We start from the raw sequence: 24,206 nt of genomic DNA, 5'->3' as shown, positions 1-24,206 counted from the left end.
AAAGTAACTTGAGTATCAAGATATGTGATAGTGTGTGCATAAAGTAAAAAATTGAGTGGAGTGTATGCCCCCACGTTAAAGTGATTGCATACACCTCACCAAGAGTAATTGTTTTAAGATATCATGTATCCAAAAGATAAGCATGTTACCAAAATGATATGCCTCCAAGAAAGGACAATTCAAAGGATAATGGTCACAAAAAATAACACACATAAGGGTTCTACTAACTTTGGGGTCCATATGCCCTTATGATAAAAATATTTGCATTGAATTGACCTCATCCCCCAAAGTAGGTAGAACCACAATGGAAGAAGGGCACATGTGTCTTTTGAGTCAACATGGAAGAAACCAAAAGTGATCTCAATTCTTTGTGTTGTCCTCAAGTAGGCAACACAAGTGACAACAAATAGAAGAATTGAATTACAAATAGAGGAATGTTACAAACAAGCAAAAGAGGAGAGAGAGAGAATCTACGAAAAGAATGAAGCTAATCAAGAAAATCATCCGCCTCCCAATCTTGATGAACACTTTTTTGGGAAGGTGGACAAGATGCAAGAGGAGAAACTTTGAGCATGGTAGATGGAGCTATTGTAAGTTCCAAACAAGGACCATGCTCTAATGATGAGTCACTTTGTTTGTTATTAGGAGCTAGGATTAATGCTTTTGAAAATTGTTTAGATAAATAATTGTCAACATCAATAAATTCATATTCATCATATTCATCATTATCATGAACATTGTTAGCATCCATTTCTTCACAATGATTAATAAAAATAGGATCTTTAAAATGAATAGAACATGAACTATCATCTTTCTTAAGCATATTTAATCTTGGTGATTTAGGTTGAACTTCCTCCATAGGGTTAGGCAAAGGCTGGACAAATGGGAGTAAGTCAACATTTGGTGTCTTTGGGGAGGAAATGGGTTAAGAAGCAAGTTCACAATCCTTAGCATAATGTCTCCATCAATGTTCTCTCGCACAACGGTTTCTTTTAGTTTTAGTTGAGAGTTGTGAAGGTTTAGGATCAATAGACATAACAATATTCTCTTCCTTTAAAGAAGGATGAATGGGAGAAGATATACTAGGTTGAAATATTGAAGATGTTAGACACTTTCCTTTGTAATATGTAGGAGGCGAGACTGCAACATATAAAGGAGGAATGGAAGGTGTAGGAAGGAGGACTAGGTCCATCATGAGGAGGAGGAATGGGTCTAGGCTTACTCAAAGATAAGATCATCTCATTCTTCCACTTTTGATAAGATTGAAAAAGAGCATCACTTTGAGGCTTAAGAGGCTCAAATTGTTTAGGCTAAAAGTAATCAAGGTTAACATCTCTATGCCTCACCGTGGGTTGATACATGCTATGATTTTGTCATTATGAGGGAATTTGAGACATTTATGAATAGTAGAAGGAATTTATTTCATGGAAGAGATCCAAGGATGTCCCAACTTCACACAAAATTAATTTGATGTAGGAATGATAGAAAAAATGACATCTAAGCTCTTAGTATCAACCTCAATAGGAAGAGTAATAGAACCAATAGTAGGGCAAGAGAAAACATCATACACCTTAACCACTACATCAAATTTATCATATGTTACTTGATGCAATTACAAAGTACAAAGATATTGTTTAGTTATCGCATTCATCATACACACTGGATCAATGAGCACCTCTCGTGAGAGTTTGTCTTTGGATTTCCCAATTTTATATAGTGGACCATCAAGTGCATCAATAGTCTCACTAAGATCAAAGGTAATGCATAGGTCCTTAGGAGGTATAGGTTTATCAGCAAGATTCACCATATTTTTAAGCTCAAGGCCAATGTCATTTGGAGAAAAATCAAGATGCTCTAACTCAACTACATTAGTAGAATGGGAAGGCAAAGGATTAGTAAAGATTTAGAGGTTTTGATTAGGATGAGCTATGGATTTGTTTCCTTTGTTGTTCACACCAGCTACGAATATGGTATTGTTATCAATAAAGTCTTGAACCGTACCCCTTAAGGTATAACACTTCAAATTGACTCACTTGAAGATGATAATTATGAAGAAATATGCACAATTGTGTAAAGGAAGTAAACTCAATAAAGAGAAGATTATCCCTAATGTATTTTTGTAAATTGACAATAAAAATTATTTGAACATCTTGATCGGGCATATGATAAGAAATTTGAGAATACAAATGTTCATATCTACCAATAAAATCAGTCACTTTTTCTTTAACACCTTGCTTACAATGAATCAAATCAGTCAAAGTAATCTTAGGACCAGTATTGTTGTGAAATTGTTGAATGAAAGCATTATCTAATTGTTGAAATGATGTAATAGAATAAGGAGGCAAAGAATACTACCACAAAGACTTATCCCTAAATGTTTGAGTAAACAATTTAGCCATAAGTCTTTGATCATGAGCAAAGTCACTACACAAATTTTGATTTTTTTTGACATGAGTCAAGGGATCACTTTTTCCATTTTAAAGCTCCAATTGAGGGACTTCCATATGTTTAGGAGGGAGAACATAGACAATGTCATTGGATAATAGGCTCAATACTTCAAATGTGGGCACATTAAACTTGGATTGGGTAATAGAAGCTAGTTTTTGTTTCAAGGATGAAATGGTTTGGGCTAAGTTGTTGATGGTTGCTTTGGTGTATGGATTTCAATTGGACATATTCGATTGATAGGGAGGAGTGACATTGTTTTATGTAGGTTGAGGTTGAGAGTAAGGAGGTGGGATACTATGATATGTAGGTATGGGAGATGATTGGCTCACAAATGGAAGACTCATGGAAGGAGGTATAAAAGAGTTTTGATTAGAAAAGTTTCCCCCTTGACTAACATTTGTAGGATTAACATTTTGTGTGGAAGTAGTCATGATAGAAGATGTGAATGTAGGCACACTAGGCAAGGATGTGACAACAATAATAGAATGATTGACTTGACTAGTAGCTTGAGTGTAACTAAGGACCTCGAAACAAATTTTCATAGGCATGATATTAGTGTCAACAATATGAGCAAGGCCACACAATAGATCGACACCAAATTTATCACTTTGAACCATTCTTTTTAATCCTTCAATCAATGGGATTGCCTCACTTTCCCAGTATTGTTGAGTCATCCATTGTTGAATATTTTCAAATTCATTATCAATATTCTCTAGTTTATCAACGTAAACCCTAGTTAGTGATTCATCCACATCATGAGAATTATGGAAATAATTAGGATAAATGATATCATTTGTTGGATTAGAGGAACCACCAACATTCTCATGAAATAAGTTATCCAAATTAGGCTCCATATCATTTGTAGTTAAACCTTGGTAAGCCTTAATTCTATAACTTCTTCTCACGAGAATATTGTAGGTAGGACTAATGGTAGTAAAAATCATGCACAAAGGAGGAAAATTTGAATTTCAAATTTGAAAATTGTGATTAAACAATGCAAAATTTTGTCAAAATGATTGATTAACCAAATAATTAAACAATTTGATTTATAAATTTGAAAGATAAATTCCTCTAGATCATAGCATATCATAAAGATCAGATCAAAAAATAGATTTGGAAAATTATGCAACCCACAAGTAAATTATAGAATTAAAAATTAGGGTTTTTGTGAATTCAACCACTAAATTTATGAAATTCAATTGTAAACTAGATCTACGAGTGCAAATTTGAATTTTAAATTGCATAAATAATTAGATCTAAAATAATTAATCCAAAGTAGACAACCCACAAGTTTAATTTTATAATTAAAAATTAGGGTTTTTATGAATTTAACCTCTCAATTTATGGAATTCAATTGAAAGTTAAACATGGAAATGTATATTTGAATTTGAAAATGCATAAACAATTAGATTTGAGAACATAAATAAAAAATTAAGGTGCAAGATGTCGGGTTCACCAAAATGTAATAAGGCAAAAAATTAGAGTTTTCACCACTAGATGTACTAGAATCCTTAATTTTTTCTTGGGGACCAACTACATTAGGGAAAGAGGAATTTGATAGATCTAATCTTGATAGATCTAGATTCTAATCAAATTCTAGGGGTTTTATATGTGCCTCTTCTTTCCCTTTAATTTGAATTGATTTGATTACAATGCTAAAATTAGGGTAAATGTATTGAAATCGAAGTAATTACACATACACGATGAGCTACAATTGTCGAACAGAGCCATGAACCTGGATCGAAGAAATATGTGAGTGTTCAGATCTGTTCCCAAAAGATCATCCTGGATTGTCAAGACCATAATGCCTGTCGCTCTAGTCCTCTGAAATTTTCACTATCTTAAAGGGAATTTGTTCATCTCTGTGAATAAATCCAATCCTGAGAATTATAGCTCTGCACCTGTTCCTTTTTATGAAGTTCTGTTTGCCTTCACAAGGAATGAGGGTTTCATGTAGTCTTCATAAAACATAGAACAAGAATGTCAACTCAAATGCTTGAATCTTGACCTTACTTTTGCTCCAATGCTTGAATGAAGACTGATTGCTTGCTCACTTGAATTTGAATGAATGCTTAATTGATCAGATGTCAGATTGATTTAATGTATGCAAAAATGAGAGGGGTGGACCTCCTTTTATACTTGCCAATAAAAAAACAACTTAATTTTCTGACATGAGCCGATATGGGATCAATATTCCCGCTCATTTTAAATGACTATAAAGGGGCCCCAAAATGGGCCCTGATTGGGAGGACCAAGGTGCTAGCGCTCTAGTCCTGACCAATCAAGGACATATAAAATTTGGGGAGACGATGTGTGTGTTGAAAAAGATGAGTTTATTGCATGGTGTGAGTAGAATCAAGGCTTCGATCAGGCCTCAAGAGATGAACGCCAAGGTGAGGGCCCAAATGAATACAAAATTGTAAGGGAATACAATTTAGGATGCTACATTTACATCTTATATAGTGCAACCATCCTAATGGGCTCCAAGAAAACTAAATAAAAACCACAAAAATAATACAATAATCTTTTTGGATGATACAAGATTGCTCCTACACCTTGGATGCTCCTGCATCACAAGACAATCTTTATTATATAGCCTTGGCTATATGGATTTTTCCCCTATGCATAATAAGTCTCAACTATATAATATTCCATAGGATTTTGTACAACAAAGTTCATTGTTGGAAGAGTGAGCATTGATGTGTTTTCTTCTAAAGAAGAATCTCTTGTAGCTCATACTAATTACTTTAGTGAAGCAACAACTATGATATTATGAGTTCAATATGATCAATTACTTTAGAAATATGCAAGATCAAATAACGCATATAATGATGAAAAGTAAAACATTTAAATCAAAGAGGCTCATGACCCATCTTCAAGCAATAATCCCCAAAACATCATGACTCCTAAAACAAATTTATCCACTAGTGCCTTCAAAGAGAATATGAAAACACTAAGGGGCCAATTGCAAAAGATAGAAGAAAAGAGACAATAATTGTAGGAGCCAAAAAAATGTTGAAGATTTAGTCAAGGGTGTATTCAAAGCTAAGGTACAATAAACATTTAGACTAGATGATTTATGACAAAGTCACAAAAATATTTTTGCATTGACAAATGAAAGAGATAGCTTTGAGCCCAAGCCAAAAGAGATAAATGTTAAATGGATTTAAAGAGTATTCATTATAGGGAAATCAATACAAATCCAAATTATGCCTCTAGGGGTTACAATAAAATGAAGTAACTATTACTTCATGAAATTGTTGGATTTATGAAAAAATCAATATTGATTTAAGAGAAAGAATATAAAAATTCAAAGCCTCGATGGACTCCACCCTCTTAGCCATAATGAACCTTGATATAACCAAGAAGGAAATGTGACTTTGGAGGAAGACTTCAAAGGGAAATTACCTATGTTGTTGGCCCTCTATTGGCAAGTGGTAGGGTTGATCCCATTCTATTTAGTCACTAGTCAATAAGGTTTTAGCCTTTGAATCAAGAGTAAATAATTTTATTATGAAAATAAATCATTTTAAATGTTGAGTATGAAGTTCAAATAAGAAAATAAAACATAGCTATTGGTTGGCCAATTGATGAAGAGTGGGATGGATAGGCTAGTAAGCTTACAAGGTATCCTTGACAATGTAGAATTCTTTATTCATTTGATTCTTTTGGTGTCAGCTAACAAGGATAACCATATGTTCTTTGTGTACTACTCAAAGTGCATTACAAAGATGATAATAAAATATCTAGTTGGAGAAGAACATTAAAAGTAAAAATTATGTGACCATACATGACAATTAAAGAGGATGATGCAAGAATGGCATTTCAATATCAATTTGAAAGAAGAATAAATTAGAGTTGATTTAAGTACACATGACTAATATAGGAATTTTTACATGGTGAGAATTGAAATTTCCATGATGATGCTTTCAATTTATAAGGATAAACTACTCTCATGTTTTCATAGCATATTTTATTAAGTGATCTTTTGGATTATTTGTGTTCGAGTCTATTTTGTTAAAGAGTGAAAGATATCATGAATCATAGGGAAGTGTTGGGAGGGTATAGGGTTTTGAGGCATGATAGATGTCACTTGGGTCATTTATAGAACCACATACCCATTATATACCCCTTAAATAGGATCAAAACACCTCTAATATGCCTAAATAAGCTATAAAAGTGAAAAATATTATAAAATAAAAGACAAATTCATGGGAATAAGATAATTAAGGGTTACTATGAAAGTATGCATGATGGAAAGACATTAAAGGGATATAAAGAGAGAAAAGTGGAAGATAAGAGTGTTGAATAGTGCGAAAACATGTGTGGATTAATATGTGTTAAATATATGTGAGAATAAAGAAGTGTGAAATATATATGTGATGTATATACGTATGGATGAATCATAATGGATGGATTATAAGACATGTGTAAGACATTAAAGAATATGAATATTCGATGTTATGGATGTGTATATATGAATGGATGTACTTTATTATAATCTAATACATTTATATTGCATATATAAGCTCTCCCTATTTATTGCATCACACCAAAGTTGACTACATAGAACATAATACTAAACCTTACACTTTAGTCAAGTTTTTTTAATCTTCGGTTCCATTGCAGGACCTTGGTTGTTGTTGCGTAAGGAGGGAGATCATAGAAAAGGAATAAATTAGTGTTTAAATTTTGAGAAGTGAAATTTTTGAAAAAAAAATTAATATTGTTTTTCAACGAGAAATACTGGAAAAAGATTGAAGAAATAAAAAGAGAATTTAATGTGTGTAAAAGATATTGGAAAGAAGAACTGATGAAAGTTAAAAGGTCTAATTCAAAATTTATGGTGAGGATAAAGGAGTTAGATAAGGACAAACATGAATTATTATGTGAAAATAATAATTTTGAACAACAATCGAAGTTAAATTAGACAATGAAGAAATACAAAAAAGTCAAATCTTATTGAGTTAGTTAAAAAGATGATAGAAGATGTGAAAAAGGAAATAATTTTAGAAAAGGATTATGCATTAAAATTGAAAGAAGAAAATAATTGATTGGATCAATTTCTTACAACACGTCAAAAGGAAAATCAGTGCTTAAGGTCTAAGCCTACGCTATTTAATGCTTCATGTGCTACAAATAATTTACAAATGTAATAAAGCTAAATCTTATTTTAATAAATTTTTTAAGGTTGAAGATAATGATGATTTTGAATCTATATGTCTTGATAGTTGGGATGGTAATGACAAAAGATGTTCTCCAAATAATATTGGACTTAAGACAATTAGAAGAATAGGATATGTAAGAAAATATTTTAACCACATTATACCAATCACGAGGCTCAATAATGAAGTTCCTAGAAATGGAAAGGAAGATGATGTTACAAGTACAACACGATCCAACAAATCTATTGAAGTAATGAGATGTTCTCATTGTCATAGAAAAGGACATAGAAAATAAATGTGTTATGATCTTCATCCTTGTAGTATTTGTGAACTAAAGGATCATTTGGAAAAAATGTGTTGGAATAAAAAGTGGAAGAAACAATGTATATAAATAAATTGTGGATGGATAAATGGATCTAATAGAGAAAAGTTCACATATATGTTTAAAATTTTGTACAAGTATAAACATTCATATGTAGAAAATGATATCAGTCAAGAAAAAGTTAAATGTTTGACTAGAGATAGAATGCACCAAGGTGGGTGATGTTAGAAGTAAGTGAAGAATAAGAGTAAAGGCTACAATGGAAATATTTCACAAAAACAAAGAGGGTTTCTACTAAAGAAGAACCTTGGAAAGAAAGGTAACCATAAAAGATACAAGTGACTTTACTAAGTTGTCTTGAGGACAAGACAATATTTAAGGTCCATAATGTTGGCAGGATATAGGGTTGTGAGACACTTGAAATATGTCATTTGGGTAATTTATAGACCCACATATTCATTATATACCCCTTAAATAGCCTTAAAAGACCTCTAATATGCCTAAATAAAATATAAAAGTGTAAAATTTTATAGAATTGTTGCCCCATTTTTGGCATGCCTAATATTTGAACTTCAAATCAGTCTCAATGTTGAGTGAATATCTAATAGGTTTTTTATGTGTAATTAGTGAGCATGTGACTCAAGGTCATTGCCAGTTAGAGTATGAAAAATGGATGAGTTTTTAAAATTACCAAGAATTGAGGAAAATCATTTGATAGACAGGTTCTAAGCATCATTTTGTGTCATATGGCTAATTTTCGCTTGAACCTAGTTCATAGATTATCATAAATTAAACTTTCAAATTTTGATGTCCCTTGCCCAAAAATGATTAAAATCTCTCATCCTAGGTATCGTCATGAGGAATAAATGATGATGTTGGCTCGTTTCCCTACCATCAACACGTGTTTCAAAGAACAATCTATCCAACTGTTGGGAACTTTTTGTCATTTCTCCATTGGGCACATAGTAGAATATTTTGAAGTGACAAATCTATTTACTAACAGATTTTTGGCGACTTTGTTGGGGACCGAAACAAGAAGATGGTCGCCTTGATATTTTCTTTCCTTTATCCTGCCATGAAGAAAGATGGTTCTTCCGTATGAAAATATGTTTCCTGTATTGCAACCAAACCTTGACTGGATTCATGTTGAACAAGAAAATATAATTTCTTAGTTGGATACTTTATCCTGGAGAAATAGAAGAATCGAGCTCAATACGAGAGAGTGAGTTTAATTCTTGAAGAAGAACAAAGACAAGCTAGAAATCCGGTGGTGGTGTTCGAAAGAGAAATTGAAAGATTTCCTCTTGTATTCTTAGGAATAAACCCACTTGTTCAACTTAATCAACATCAAATTCAAAGACAACCCAAAAGATAAGATATTGTGTTTCGTGACTAGTTATGGTCCTGACTCATCATAACCCACATGTCATGTAGCCAAATCTTAATCAGGTTCAAGTTGAGAAAGAAGACGCGACATCACAATTCAATAGGATCGTGTGGAAGAGTCGTAAACATGATCAAGAATATCAACAAGTACATCAAGTGTTGGTTGAAGAAGTAAAATTTGGTGAGCTTCTCTGGAGAGTACCTATTGGACAAGAGCTGATCATCATTGAAAGAATTGTTGTAATTACAAGGTGCAATAGGCAAAAATTTCAACACATGCAAGATCAGCTGGAGCAAAATAATCAATAAGTACACTAGTAAGCAAAATATATACCAGAGGTGATAGAAGTAAGGGTATTATTGATCCTGATTTTGCTGAACTAGATAAGATCAACTTTTCTACAACTTTAATACCTCATAAAAAGAAAGTTAGGTCTACTAGTAGACCATCTTCTTTAAAGAAAGCAAGTTTATATTCACCATCTTTTCAAGCTTTAACCTTACTTCCTCCTCTTGTTATTAATTTTGTGCCACCAATCGTGCAACAAAACCCTCCACCAATTCCATGGGTTGCTGCCATAGGTCCTTTGGCTTTAGGAAATCAATTACATGACCTGCCAATGGGCTCAAGGAATCATCTTCCTAAATTTTCAGGAGATGGAAAAGTTTCCGTAGAAGATCATATCAATGCTTTCTTTACTGCATGTGCAGTCCTTGGAATCCAATACGAAGATGTTTCTATTTGAATTTTTCTTGAAACTCTTATCGATGCCGCAACTGAATTGTTTAATCATCTCTCAACTGGTTCTATTAATAATTGGGCGACTCTAATACAAAATTTGGAGATAGGTCTAAAACTGTTGATTATGGGCACATGCTTCTTGCACAGTTGACTCAGATGAAAAAATAAGTGCATGAACCTATGAGATAATTTGTGGCGCGATTCAACAAACTTGTCAATAGACTTGTAGCTGATAAGAGACCCACAGAGGAAAACCAAAAGTGTTTCTTTATTAATGCACAACCTCCTGATATAAGTTTCTAAATAAGGCGAGGACGAGATGCTGATCTTGCAGCAGCACAGAGGCTAGCTATTGAAGTTGAAGATGACTTATTGAGTGCAGGAAAATGGAATAAGGAATTGCAAAAAGGAAAGACGCAACAAGTCAACCCTGCAACTACTAATCCAATGGTTCAGAAGTTAGCCAATGATTTTCTCCAATTGAAGAAACAATTGCCGCAAAATCCGCCACCTTTATATTATGATATCCCTAGGAGGAATTATATTCCTTACCAACAAAGTCGGCAACCAAAGCTTCCTCCAACACCAAGGTTGGCCATTGAAAATCCATCCACAAGTAATCACCAAAATACTACAATGTGTGACTTTCACCTCACAACATATCATGATGGAACTTAATGCCCTAAAATGAATAGGTTTATGCAGATGAATCAAACCAGTGAAAAGATTGAAGAATATATTGAAGATGAAACTGATCAACAGTTTGGTCCATCTACAATTAACTTTTTAGAATATGAGTCTGGTGAGAAAAATGAGAAAGATAGTGACATTAACAATCATTCTTGTAATGTCTACAAATAATTGGCGCCAGAAACTAGAGGAAAAAGATAAACCTGCTATAAAAGATAAAGAAGCAAAGGATATTCCTAAGTGAATCTTATCTAGGAAGCAAAACAAAGAAGAACCAGGATATCATCAAGCAAAGCTGACAAAGTTGTTGATCACAGGGAACCTTCTTTTGATTTTATAGAACATTGTAAAAAGACCAAGGTGCAAATTTCTCAATTTGAGTATCTCAAGAAGAACTTGCAACAGTTGGATAAACTGGTGCATTGTATCAAAAATATCTCAAGCACTCTCATTCAGATATACACCAAGAATCAAGTGAGATATTTGATGATGATGATCAAGAGAGATCTATTGCAAAGGAATCATCCCTTATTGCCACATCCTTTTCTGATAAGCCAAATCCTTTCTATATATCTTTGTAGGTAGTTGGTTGTAAGTTAAGCAATTGTATCATTGATTCTAGTGCATCCGATAATGTAATGCCTTCCAAAGTTGCTCATGGATTAGGTTTGTCTTTGAACAAACCAACTAGTAAAGTGTTTTCAATGGAGTCTAAACAAGTTCCCTTTGTTGGACAAATCAAAGATACTCAAGTTGCCTTAGCCGCTCACCCCCAAAAGAAGTTGAAACTTAACATTTTGGTTGCTGATATTCCAACTAGTTATGGTATGCTCTTAAGTCATAGTTTTTGTAAAGACCTAGGTGGTGAAATTTAGTTAGATTGGTCCCATGCTTTGATACCTCTGGGCAACAAGAAAGTCAGATTAGATCCCGAGCCTAAAGCAAAATATACAGTCCTTAAGTCTGATGATCCAAGGGCAGAGATATTGTATGTTGAAACCAGTTCAGGTACTTATATGATATCATCAAAAGAAGAGAATGTTCTTGAAATCCTTGTTTCTGATATATCTTTAGAACTTTGGAAAATGCAATTATGGTATGCTCTTAAGTCATAGTTTTTGTAAAGACCTAGGTGGTGAAATTTAGTTAGATTGGTCCCATGCTTTGATACCTATGAGCAACAAGAAAGTCAGATTAGATCCTGAGCCTAAAGCAAAATATATAGTCCTTAAGTCTGATGATCCAAGGGCAGAGATATTGCATGTTGAAACCGGTTCGGGTACTTATATGATATCATCAAAAGAAGAGAATGTTCCTGAAATCCTTGTTTCTGATATATCTTCAGAACTTTGGAAAATGCAATTTGACGGAAGTTCCTCATCTTTCGGTTTAGGTGCAGGTGTTGATTTCCCCTCTAGATGAAAAGTTTCCTAAATCTTACAAGCTCGTATTTGATACTACAAAAAATACTACAGAGTACGAGGCTCTTCTCTTAGGGCTGGATTTTGCTAAGGAGAAAGGGATCAAAAAGTTGCAGGTCATGGGAGATGCTGAATTGATTGTTAATCAAGTAAAGAATGGATACTTGAGCAAGAACAAGAGGCTAAGATCATATCGAAATAATTTGTGGGATGAGATCAAAGGTTTTGATGCTTTTTACATACAAGCCATTCCAAGAGAACATAATACAAAGACAAATTATCTTGCTGTCTCAGCTTCTTTATTACTTTCTCATCCTGAATTTGATAAGGATGTTTATGTTGTAGAGATGATCTATCGACCAAGTGTGCCAGATAATAATTAGAATTGGAAAATCTTTGATGATGACAAACATATCATCTCGTTCTTAGAAGGAAGTGGAACTTTTTATAATTTGTCTTTTGATGGGAATCAACCTTCAACTAGTCAGCAAACTACTCAAGAAGAGGAAAAAGAACTTGAAATTTTGCAACTTAAAGGTAATACAATTCCTAAAGGCTTCGTTTCTCTCAAAATTTTGTTTGATAAACATGATCAATTTTTAAAGAATAAGGATGAACAAAAGCCCTCAGGATCTTCAGAGGTTGAGAAGGTAGACACAGGTTTTGAAAATAATCGTAAAGTTGTTTTGATTGGGAAATGTCTTACACGCAAGGAAAGAAAGATATTCATTGATCTATTGACAAGATACATTGACGTTTTTGGATGGTGCTATGATGACCTTAAATAGTTTATGAATGGTGAATTCAAGCATCAAATTTATCTCAAACCTAATTCAACTCCATTCAGGAAAAAGCAAAGGCAATTCAATCCAAAGATAGCCAATGCGATTTTTGTAGAAGTGGATAAAATATTGAAGGCTAAAATAATTTAGCCAATTCCCATTCTATGTGGGTAGAAAACATATTTCCTGTCAGAAATAAAAATGGGTAGATCAAAATTTGTGTTGAATTTCGCAATCTAAATCAAGCATCCCTCAAAGATAACTATCCACTTCCAGTTATGGATCATCTTCTTCAAACTGTTTCTGGATTTGAAATGATGTTCATGCTTGATGGTTTTTCTAGTTATAATCAGATTAGTGTGGATCAAGAGGATCAACACAAGACCACCTTTACTACTCCATGGGGAAATTTTGCTTACAATTGAATGCCTTTCGGTCTTATTAATGTTGGTGCCACTTTTCAGCATGACGTGGATCTCTCCTTTGGTGATTTAAGAAACAAGATTATTGTTGTTTATTTGGATGACTTGAGTGTCTTCTCCAAGAAATGAGAGGAGCACACATATCATCTTGAGTGTGTGTTGCAACAATGTAGGCAACAAGGAATCTCCTTGAATATGAAGAAATCAATTTTTGGAGTGACCAAAGGAAAGTTGTTGGGTCACATTGTTGCAAAGGAGGGTATCCACATCGATCTTGAGTGAGTCAAATTTATTCAACAGTTGCAATTACCTTCTAGTAAGCCTGGAGTTCGCTCGTTCTTTGGCCAAATCAATTTCATAAGGAAGTTCATCCCAGATTTCTTCGATATCTCAAAATCAATTGTTGAGATGATGAAAGGTGATGTGCTTTTAAATGGTCAGAGGAAGGAAATAGAACATTCAATCAAATCAAGTTATCTATAGCAGATGCGCCTACGTTAATGTATCCAGACTTCAACAAGGATTTTAATATTTATTGCTATGCTTCAGATTCCACATTTTCTACAATCTTGACTCAACATCATAATGATAATGTCGAGGCACTGATTGCTTTCGTGAGAATTCCTTTGAAGAAACACGAGCTGAAATATTCTCTAGTTGAAAAGAAATCTTTTGTAGTGGTGAAGGTTGTGAAGCAGTTTCATTTCTATGTTTTGAATTCACACTCTATTGTATATGTTCCAGATACTTCTATGAAGACAATCCTCACTCAACAAGAAATTGGATTGAGCAAGAGAGCTTCTTGGATTGCGAAGGTTCAAGAGTATGATATCGACATCAAACCCACTAAGCTTGTCCAAGGGTGAGGATTATGCAAGTTGTTAGCTGAAAATACTTCAGAAGGAGAGGTTATTTTAGAGTCTGAATTGCCTTTTATTTTTGATCATCAACACCACAGATGATTGGTTCACTAATACAACTTACTTTCTCACATATGGAGAATGTCCGGCTCATCTCACCCCTAAGGAGAAAAGGACCATCAAGTTGAAGGCAACCAAACATATGATCTGGGGTGATGTCCTATACAAAAAGCAAATCGATGATACTTTCCTAAGGTGTGTGGATAAAGAGAAAAGAGAGAAGCTTCTTAAGTTCTTTCATAATGAAGCATGTGGTGGGAATTTCTCTTCTTCAGTGACGACATACAAGATACTGAGAAATTGTTACTATTGGCCTGGGATGCTCAAGGATGCTGATGAGTGGGTAAAGAAATGTGACACATGCCAACAATTCAAAGGGAAAGTACATGTTGCTGCTCTATCATTAAAGCTAGTGATCATTGAAGAGCCTTTACAACAATGGGGTTTGGATTTCATTGGTCATATCCATCCGCATTCCAGTGCAAATAACACTCACATCTTGGTAGCTACAAATTATTTTACTAAGTGGGTCGAGGTTGTTCCAGTGAAGCAAACAACATCAGAGGTGGTTTGTGACTTTATCAAGAAGAACATCTTAGTGAGATATGGAGTCTGTTTCAATGAAGCAAACAACATCAGAGGTGGTTTGTGACTTTATCAAGCAAAACATCTTAGTGAGATATGGAGTCCCGCATAAGATTGTCACCGATAATGCTACTAATTTCTCTTTTTATGAAATATCAGCTTTTTGTTACAAATATGGAATCATTCTCTCTCATGCATCCGACTATTACCCACAGGGAAATGGTCAAGCTGAAGCTAGCAATAAGAATATCATTACCATTCTCTGAAAGTTAGTTGATGAAAATAAAAGAACGTGGCATAAACATCTATATGAGGCACTATGGGCTGATTGTACCAAAAAAGGAGAGGGCTATCGAGTTATCTCCTTTTGAAATATTTTTTGGAATAGAGGCAAAGTTGCCTATTCCTTTGGAGTTATCTTTTCTCAAATTGCAAGAAGTTTTGGAGAATTTTGAATTCAAAGATGCATTAGAAAAGTGAGTGTTGTATTTGATCAAGATGGAGCAATAAAGAGAAGCAATGGTCGATCGAATTAGAGATCACCAAATGCGAGTTAAAGAATTCTTTGATAGAAGAGCAAGAGAAAGATCATTTCATGCTGGCAACTAAGTTTTGTTATGGGATAAATGGACAAAGCCAAAGGGAATGCATGGTAAGTTTGATTCATTTTGGAGAGGGTCTTTTCAGATCAGATAGGTTTGTAGTGAAAATTCGTTCTACTTGGCCTATATGGATGGAACACACTTGCCCCTCCCTTATAGCGGGCAACATTTGAAACTATATAATTAGTAGGGTGGATTGTCATTCGTCCATGTACATAGGATAAATAGGTGTTTGTCTTTGTCCTAGTTTTGGTTTGTGCTGGAGGATTTTTCTTTCCTTCATGTTTTTGTCCTTCCAGTCTTTTGCATGTTTTATCTTTCGTCTCACATGACTCTATTCCCAATGGATAGTGCACTAGGCTGCGAAACCAGAGATTTTGGGTTCATCCTGCGTCCTTTACAGTCCTTGCCCCTAGTCAGAGCTAGTTGTTGCCCCATTTTTGGCATGCACAATATTTGAACTTCAAATTGGTCTCAATGTTGAGTGAAGATCCAAAAGGTGTTTATGCATAAGCAGTGAGCATGTGACTCAAGGTCATTGCCAGTCAGATTATGAAAAATGGATGAGTTTTGAAACTTACCAAGAATTGAGGGAAATCATTTGATATACAGGTTCTAAGAATCATTTTGTGTCATATGGCTAATTTTCACCCGAACCCAGTTCATAGTTTATCATATATTAAACTTTCAAATTTTGATGTCCCTCACCCAAAAATGATTAAAATCTCTCATCCTAGGTATCATCATGAGGAATAAATGATGATGTTGGCTCATTTCCCTACCATCAACGTGTGTTTCAAAGAGCGATCTATCCAACAGTTGGGAACTTTTTTATCATTTCTCCATTGGGCACATAGTAGAATTTTTTGAAGTGACAAATTTGTTTACTAACAAGAATAAAAGGAAAATTGGTGGGAATAAGATAATTAAGAGTTAATATGAAAGGATGTGATGGAAAGGCATCAAAAAAGACATTAAGAGACTATATAGAAAGGGAAAAGTGGGAGATAAGAGTGTCAAATATTGTAGAAACATGTGTGGAATAATGTGTTAATTTGTGAGATTATGAAGTGTAAAATATATGCGATGCATATACATATGGATGAATCATGATGGATGGTTTATAAGAGATGTGTAAGACATTAATGTGTATAAATGTATGATGTTATCGATGTATATATATGAATGAATGCAAATTATTATAATTTGATTTATACTTATTGCATAGATAAAGTCTCCTTTTTTAGTGCATCACACAAAGGTTGACTACATGGAACAAAATATTAAAATTTACACTATAGTCAAGGTATTTTTTCAACAAGAAGATTCAAATCACCATGTATCAAAAATATGATCCCTACAAAAGGCAAGAGGAATGTTGCATGGTTCCACAACTTGTTTAAGGTCCCAACAAAAATATTTTTAAATAAATAGCATGGGAGCAAACAAAAACTTGGCAAATTCAAAGGTTTGAGTTAAATAAAGTTCTCTCTAGATCATTGTTGTGAATTGTTTGATATTGTGTAGGGTCATCTCAAAGAGGTGGTCCTCATGAGGCAATAATATTGAAACTAAAATAAGTGGCCTTCCAAAGACTCTTGCTTGCTATGTTAACAAAGGTGCTTGTCATATTGAGAAAATACGACCTCTTAATATTCAAAGAAATGATCCCCACTAATAATCTAGAGGCATTTACCTTATTTCATTTGTAGCACATTCTAGCAAGATGGAGCTATCTTCATCAACACATCTTCCTTGGTGATTTACTAGTATAAAAATGGTTCTAAATTTTTGAGAAATTAGACCTAAATGATTCTTTATAAAGTGCTATAAATACATTAAAATATTATGAATATAGTGACAAGTGTCAATCTGTTAGGACATAACGCATAATACACACTATATTTAATCTGTTTCCTACATAGCCCCATGAGAGAGAAGCATGCATACAATCTTATAAACTAACCATAATGTGTAGATCAAATAGAAAATCTACAATATAACACAAGATATACCCTGGAAAAACCCTCAAGAGGGAAAATCCTAGCTTCCAAAAGCATCCATGCTCCATGTATTATTCAACAATACAATATTACAATGTGCTTAAAGAGTTACCATGAACACTTCTAAAGCATCAAGGCTATCCAATGCATCCTATATGTGTCCAAATTAATCCACACATCGCATGCAACACTTCACATACACACTCCTCAAAAGAAGACTGAAAACAATGACAACCCACTCACGCTACTGACCTTAACCATTAAACACGTGTTTTCTTATATAGACTCAAGCTAATACAAATACAACCAAGTACTAAGATAAAACATGTGCCTCAAAACCATGAGTACAAAAACCATTGACCCCTCATTTACTTTTGATCTCACATTATCAAATACTTTTTCTTGAATAATACTTAATTATTCTATATCTTCCACTCATAAAATTACTAACCCAATGTTACATATGTTGGCCATTTGGAGGAATTGATTATTTGTTGCATTGATGTTTGTCATTGATGTCAACACTAGTTGTTTGGATGCTTTACCGTCACCCTTCTGGTCCTGGTAGGTTGAGTAGTTTCTGGTTGGTTTGGATCCGACATGATTCGGTACACTCCTGTATGGTTTGGTTAAGGAATTGGCTTATTCATGACACTCATGCTCATATTCAGTAAGTTGGTTTTGGTCTGGTGATTAGATGCTATCCTGTTTGCTTGGAAGCTTGGCTTGCGGTTCTGGCGAGGGTTTCACTAGCAGCGCTTTTGTTGAAGATCTTTGATGAATTGCATAAGTGGTGTTGGTGCAGCTTCTGGTGGAGATTCAAGATGCTTCTGGTGATCATGTTCGAGACTTGGTGGATGGAGATCATTGCTTTAGTGTGTGGACCTATATTGGGTCTCGGTTGATCTAGGTTATGGACCGGCTTAATGTAACGTGTGGATTGGACCTCTCGATGTGTTTTTGGGATGTCTTATATGTTGGATATTGTTTGTTTGGTCTAAGGCCGATATGTTTTGTAACTCTGTAATTGGTTTATTGTCTGGTGGCCGAACTGATTGTTTATGGTCGAGGGTTTGTATATATATGATGTAAGATCTCATTGTAGATTATAATAGATATAAGGTCTGTTGGCATTGCATGAATATTGCATTGATGAAGTATAGTGTTGTCATTGATGTCAACATTAACCGGTAATGAAGATGTAAATCAACTGGTAGTAAAGCAGTGAAGGCAACCAATATTATTATTGAAGCAGAGAGATCAACCAGTAACCCTAACTAGTTGATAAGAAAAACCCTAATCGATGAAGTTTGGAGATCGGTTGTGATGATCTATGACCAAATGATAATAGGAGACAAAGATGCCACGTATGAATGTTGCATGTGTTGAGTTTTGAAGTGGATTTGGTGCGTGAAGATAATTGTTTATCTTGGGAATGATCAATTGCATAGTATGAAGTGTCAAATGCGTGATGAGCTACAGGATCCAATGTGCGGCGATCTAGGAGTGGTTGAAGTTTTCTAGAAAAATGTGTAGTTGATTGCAATGTAATCTAATGGTCAAGATTGAATCGATATGTTTGTAATCTCTATGAGATTTGTAGGGTTTGTGTTGTGTTACCGACCTAATGTATTTGATTATAAGGTCGATGAGTTGTTTTGTAATTATGTTGGCAATTTGGTTAAGTGTGGAAGTGATTGTTGCCAAACCAGGAGGTGTGTATGCAGAATGTTGTGAAGGCATATATGAGCATAAAAGGATCTAATTAAGCAAGGAAGTTGCTATTAATAGATCAACAAAGAACCTATTGTTCTCTAACCATTACAACAGTTAAATCCCTTAACCAGGTAAACTTTAACAAGCTTCTTGTTGAAATCCTCTAACCAGGTGATCCATTAGCTTGGCTTTGAAATCCTCCATCGAGGTTACCTCTAACGGGGTATTACCTTTAACAGGGTATTGTAGTCAATCCCTTAATCGGGTGGTCCTTAACCGGATTTGTTCTTAATAGGACATTATTGTAAAAGATTTTAACAAGGCTTGACTCTTAACAGGGCGAACTTCAGAAGAGTTTAGAATACTTGTGGGTATTCATCCCCACTATGGTTTTTCCCATTTGGGTTTCCATGTGAAAAATCATTGTGTCAAGTGGTGAATGATTTTGTGGATGTGTTTTTGATATAGTTTGTTGGTGTAAATAAATATTCATTATGGATATTATTACACTTTACTTAAGTTAACTTAGGATAATGCATCTCTTCATAGTTTGGATTTGAGACACTTAGGGAAGTGTGCACATAGGGATAGAGCTTGTAGGAGAAATTCCACCTTTTGTGGTCTTGTTTTGTTGTTACACTCCACATTCGGTGGGTCATCCACCTCTTGTGGAATATTATATTATTTCTCCTACCTACCCCTAGTATTTCTTACCTACCCTTGTTTCTCATTAAGCCACATGTCATGATTGTGTGCTCGTACATCCATATGGCCTTGCCTATATAAGAAGGTCTATATTCATTGTATTGGTGAATCCAGTTGATCATTTTCATATTGATGAGAATATAGTTTGTTCTTGTCATTCTTTTGTCTCTATTTTAATACTTTTCATTGTGCCCTTGATCTTGGCAAAATCTCACATGGTATCAGAGCCATTGGGGCTTCATTGATTGGTTTTTGGAGACATCGTGGAAGGATTCTATTTTTGGATCTGAGGGACTGCATTTTTTGAGGCATCTTAGAGTGTTTTTGACCTCACCATTGCATTCGGGAGGCCGTTTCCATAAAAATCGAGTATAAATTCGACCTATTTTGGCGAAAATCAATTTTTGGGTGTGGAGGAAATTTTCTGCCCAATTCGGGCAGTACGGTACGAAATTTTTTGGATTTTTTTCAAAAAAAAAATATTATTTTTTTCTGAAAATTATTTTCTAGTTTGAAAATTTTTTTTGAAAAAAAAAAAAAAAAATTGAAAATTATTTTTGGGATCCATACCTTTTGCCCAGTCAGCAGCGCACAGTCAGTGCCCAGTCAGCAACACCCAGTCAACGCCCAATCAGCGCCCAGTCAGCATTTTCTTTGGAAATTTTTAGACCCCTCTCCATTGAGCAGTTTGGATTTTTGGGTCAACTTTGGAGGCCCATAACTTGCTCAATTTTGCTCCTTTTTGGGTGAATTTTTTTTTGATTTGGGCTAATTTTTCGTGCTCTTCATAGTGGTGTAGTTATTTTCTAGTTTTGGTGAACAAAGTTTTAGAAATTTTCAGATTCTCTCAGTTGTACCTGTCCAATCCTCAATTTTGCAACTTCAAAGGCCTCGTTTGAGCTCATATGACCTCCTTTTCAGGTGCCGTTTTTTTTTTGAAAGTGCATGTTTTTTCATCTACTTTCATAATCTATGATCAGATTTTAGAGATTTTAAGTAGAAATTGTACTTTTAGATATTGGTCATACTTGTAAATTGCTTGGATCTTAGTTTAGATCTCTTGCATTATTAGTTTGAGTCTCTTTTGGCCTTATTGAGGTAGTTGTAAAACTGAAATCAGAAGTCCACTTTGCCATTTTTTGCAAGTGGCCCATTGTACATGCACTAAGTATAAAGTGCCAAATCATCACTTTTGGGGGGGGGGTTCTTTGATTGAGTGAATTTGGGGGGGTGTCTTGTGTGATTGTGCCTCTCTTTCCTTGTGCTCTTTCATTTCTGTTGCAATGAGTCCTCATAAATTTCCACCTTTAACTCCACATAATTATGCATCATGGAAAATTAAAGTATGGAGCAAATTAACGGAAAAAGGTCTCACGCATTACATAGATGGAACAATAGCAGCACCGCCTGATCCTAAGGTTGATCCTAATGCTCAATTAGAATGGATCACTAAAAATTGTATGGCTCTTGGAACTTTGTGCAAGTATGTATCAGATGACCTCATCTTTCGTATTGAAAAGTGTACTACAATCAAAGATGCTTGGGATATGTTTCAGAAATTGTATGGTCAAGTTGATGAAATCAGAGGTTATAAGATTGACAATGAGCTCACCAACTTGGATCCCAAGAGTTTTGATACAATCCAAGATTATGTCACCAAAGCAAATGAGCTAAGAGAAAAGCTTAAGGATTGTGGAATTGACAAAAAGGATGCTCAGTTGATATTCAACTTGTTGGACAAGCTTGTACCAAAATATGCAGCATTTGTGTCTAGCTTCGAAACTCATCGTTTGACAGTGGGGAGTTCCTATGTTATGCCTTCATTTGATGCTTTCACAAAAATGTTGATAATGGAACAATCTAAGTTGTTGAACATGGGGTTTCTCAAGTCTTCAAAGTCGAAGGCTTTGGTGGCTAATCAAGGGAATCAAGGAAGTCAAGGAAAAGATTCTAACAACAAGAAGAAGCAATCTAAGTCACAGCCACAACAGGAAAAAGGACAATCATCCTCTCCATCACAAGGTGATTTTTCATCCTCTTCCAAGAAGGGGACACCACCTAAGAAGGATAAGCCAACTTGTGCATATTGCAAGAAGTATGGTCATGATGAGTATCGATGCCACACAAAGCAAGTTGACGAGTTAACTAATCTTCTTAAGAAAAACAACATCAACTTGCCATCCGCCTACACAAAGAAGGATTCATCTCCTTCCTCTTCCTCACAGTCTAAGGGAAAAAGGCAAGCATTTGTTGCTACAACAAGTTCTTCACAGTAGTGGATACTTGACTCAAGTGCCTCATATCACATGGGTTCTACAAAGGAGTAGTTTTCTTCATTGGAGCCATCTAAGGTACCTCACATTTACATAGGTGATGATACACAAGTAGAGGTTGAAGGGAAAGGTTCAGTTGACATGGATGATGGAACATTTGAGAATGTTCTCTATGTTCCTAACTTGTCTACCAACCTTCTCTCTATCTACCAAATCACTCATTATGGGAATGGGAAAAAGGTTGAGTTTACACCAGATTCAGTTGTGGTAAAGGAACTTGATGATGATGCCTTGGTAGCAAAGGGACAAGTCAATGACAACTCAAGGCTTTATTAATTCTCCCACTTTGTGCCAAGTTCACCTTCTAGGGCCTTGCTTACTCATTCAAATTCAGAAAGTAAGCTATGGCATGAGCGGTTTGGTCACCTCAACTACCACTATCTTCAATAGCTCAACACTAAAGACATGGTCATAGGTCTACCTTGAATCAGTTTTTTAGAGGGTTTATGTTCAGGTTGTTCCATGGGAAAGCATCTCGAGGAAAAGTTTGATAAGGGGAAAGCTTGGAGAGATTTGGAAGTTCTTCAACTTGTTCACAACGATGTAGCAGGTCCATTTCCAGCCCCTTCATTTAGTAAGGCTCGCTATGTCCTCACCTTCATTGATGACTACTCCCACTTCACTTGGGTCTACTTTCTTATTCATAAGAGTGAAGTATTTGACAGATTTCAGGACTTCAAGATTCGTGTGGAGAAGCAATCCGGGAAAGTGGTGAAGATTCTTCGTACAGATAATGGAAGGGAATATGTGAACAAAAGACTTCAGGATTTTTGTACATTTGAGGGGATTGATCTTCAACATTCTATTGCATACACTCCACAACAGAATGGAGTTGCAGAACGCAATAATAGAACTCTCAAAGAAATGGCTAGCTGTATGATTCATGCACGTTCTCTTGATCTCGCCATTTGGGCCGAGGCTATCAGTTGTGCCACACACATCCAGAATCGGGTTCCTCACAAAGCTTTGCAAGGTATTACTCCTTTTGAGGCTTGGGCTGGTAGGAAACCAATTGTGAGACATTTCGGAGTCTTTGGGTGTCCAGCATGGGCTCGCATACCTCCACAGAAACACAAGGCATTGGAACCTCAGAGTTGGCCTTGCATATTTGTTGGATATCCTGAGGGTGTTAAGGCATATAGATTGATGGATCCTGAGACACATGAGGTGTTCATTGAGAGGAGTGTTCACTTTGAGGAAAGCTCTCCTAGCTTAGCCTCTCTACCTCCTCCACCTTCCTCCATTGTGGATAGTGATGCTAGTGATTTAGATGGTGAGACTCCTTCAACTCCGACTCGTAGGGTTACACCTCCGTAGGGTCCACTTGTAGTTGAGGAGCCTCGTTCTCCACCTCCACCTAGACCTCGTTGGGCTCGACAGACACTTGAGTCTGTGGGTTCTCTTGTTGGGGATCCTTCAGATACACGGAGAACTCGATCACAACATCAGGATCTTCCACATGCATTCATTGCTACTTCTTCTGATCCACAAACATTTCGGGAAGCATCAGGGGTTCCTGAGTGGGACCAAGCTCTGGAGGAAGAGTATAGTTCCTTGATGAGGAACAACACATGGGATTTAGTCCATCTCCCTAAGGGGAGAAAGATGGTTCGATGTAAGTGGATATATCAGACCAAGTATGCTGCGGATGGTAGTGTGGATAAGTATAAGGCTCAACTTGTTGCGAAAGGTTTCTCTCAGGTTGCAGGTGTTGACTATACTAAGACCTTTGCACCCGTAGCCAAGATGAACTCCATTTGCTTGACACTTGCTATTGTTGCAGCTCATGGTTGGGCTGTACATTAGATGGATGTGAAGAGTGCTTTTCTTCATGGTGATCTTGATGAGGAGATTTATATGGAGCAGCCACAAAGTTTCATCCAGGATACTTCCTTGGTTTACAGACTAAGGGAATCTCTCTATGGCCTTAAGCAGGCCCCTAGGGCTTGGTATGCCAAGATGGA

Source organism: Cryptomeria japonica, chromosome 11 (assembly GCF_030272615.1).
Source record: "Cryptomeria japonica chromosome 11, Sugi_1.0, whole genome shotgun sequence".
NCBI classification, from domain to species: domain Eukaryota; kingdom Viridiplantae; phylum Streptophyta; class Pinopsida; order Cupressales; family Cupressaceae; genus Cryptomeria; species Cryptomeria japonica.
The sequence above is the reverse complement of the archived record's forward strand: the minus strand, read 5'-3'. Positions refer to the sequence as shown.